Genomic DNA, 1,772 nt, shown 5'->3' on the forward strand with positions numbered 1-1,772 from the left:
CTCTCTCTCTCTCTCTCTCTCTCTCTCTCTCTCCCTCTCTCTCTTCCTCTTGCTATCTCTCTCATACACTTTCTCTCAATATTACTGCCTCCCCTGTCCATCTCTCTCTCTCTTCCTTTCTTTTGAGCTAAACGTTATAATCTTACGAATTACTTACGTTTGTATTTCTTTTCTCTTTTTTTTTTGCAGTTATTATTTAATATATACCTGAAACTCACCCCGATACACTTGTGGAATTATGTAAGTGCATATTTATTGAAAGTTTTTAACCAATTGTTTGGCATATTTTGATTTACATTGAATACTATTTATCTATTATCATGAATAATGCCGCATAAAAGCATAATTATGTTTAATAATGTATTACATAAATCAATGTCATTTTTCTGTACGATTTACGTTTGCATGCTTCAAATGTTCTCCTTATAAATTGTAAATTTTCATTTCTTTCGACCAGATGTTTGAAATAGATATTGATACATTTACGCATCGTGGAGAATACTATATCAATTGAAAGAGAAATCGCAACCGTAAAAATGTACACGAACGCGCACACAAGCACACAAGCGCACAGCTATGAATATGTTAGAACATTTACATGCAAATGACTATTAAAAGATGTCCGGGTGTCAGTTGGAAATATTCCTACATGCACAAGGCGGCAAACTAGTAGAAACATTAGCACGTCGGGCGAAATGCTTAGCAGTATTTCATCTGTCTTTACGTTCTGAGTTCAAACTCCGCCGAGATCGACTTTATCTTTCATCCTTTCGGGGTCGATAAATTAAATACCAGTTTCGTACTGGGGTCGATGTAATCGACTGGCCCGCTCCCCCAAAATTTCGGGCCTTGTACCTAGAGTAGAAAAGAATATTCCTACAAGCATATCTATACACACATTCACATTCATATCGATATACAAGTAAATGCGTGCATATATATGCATATAGGAATATGTATATATGTATATATATATACATATATACGCACACATATTGCTAAACACACACGCACACACACAACGCGCGCGCACGCACACGCACACACACACACACACACACACACACACACACACATATATATACACATATCATCGTATATATATATATATATATAATCATTATCATCTATATAAAGTAAAATCTATTTGTGAACGTAAGGTGGCGGTCTTAACCTCAGGAAAACATATTTTCCAGCACGACCAGTGTCTGAAGTATACTGTGAGCAAGGGAGCGTACTAATCCCTCCAAGCCACTAGTAGCATCAACAGATCAATGGTAATTCCTCGTCCACCGTTTTGGAAAACCGCCGGCTAGAGATATCTTACTCGACCCTACTCACAGAATATAAATATAGAGGTAACAGACAGTCGTTGATGTCGTAACGTTTAAAATAGCTAGTTTTAAATCTTCGAATGAGATGTAAGTAGTTAATAAGCTTCATAGTAAAATCTATTTGCCAACGTAAGATGGCAGTCCTGCGTAGGACCATGCACCACATTAGCGACAGAACCAGTATTAGAGAACGACGAAAACAGTACGTGGTTTAAAAACAATCTTAAGCTATTGTTTATCTATCTATCTATCTATCTATCTATCTATCTATCTATCTATCTATCTATCTATCTATCTATCTATCTATCTATCTATCTATCTAACTGTCTGTCTGTTTCTTTTATGTCTTTGTAGCTTTATTAATAATGCATATTTCTCTGCCTCTAGTATTCGAGTACAAGTTTTCCACCTTGTTTCACATTTATCTGCTGGTATATA

General features: G+C 35.9%; 1 protein-coding gene across 2 annotated transcripts in view; it reads left to right on the plus strand.

The window, feature by feature from the left end:
• Window positions 1–187: 187 nt before the first annotated feature.
• The window catches only part of LOC106873250 (5-hydroxytryptamine receptor 1B), a 178,739-nt gene continuing 177,154 nt past the window's right edge, over window positions 188–1,772 (plus strand). For both annotated transcript variants that reach the window (XM_014920534.1, XM_014920533.1), the window contains exon 1: window positions 188–240. The gene's annotated coding sequence lies outside the window, so the exon portion shown is untranslated. The remainder of the gene's footprint in view (window positions 241–1,772) is intronic.

This window comes from Octopus bimaculoides, chromosome 9, assembly GCF_001194135.2.
Source record: "Octopus bimaculoides isolate UCB-OBI-ISO-001 chromosome 9, ASM119413v2, whole genome shotgun sequence".
NCBI lineage: Eukaryota > Metazoa > Mollusca > Cephalopoda > Octopoda > Octopodidae > Octopus > Octopus bimaculoides.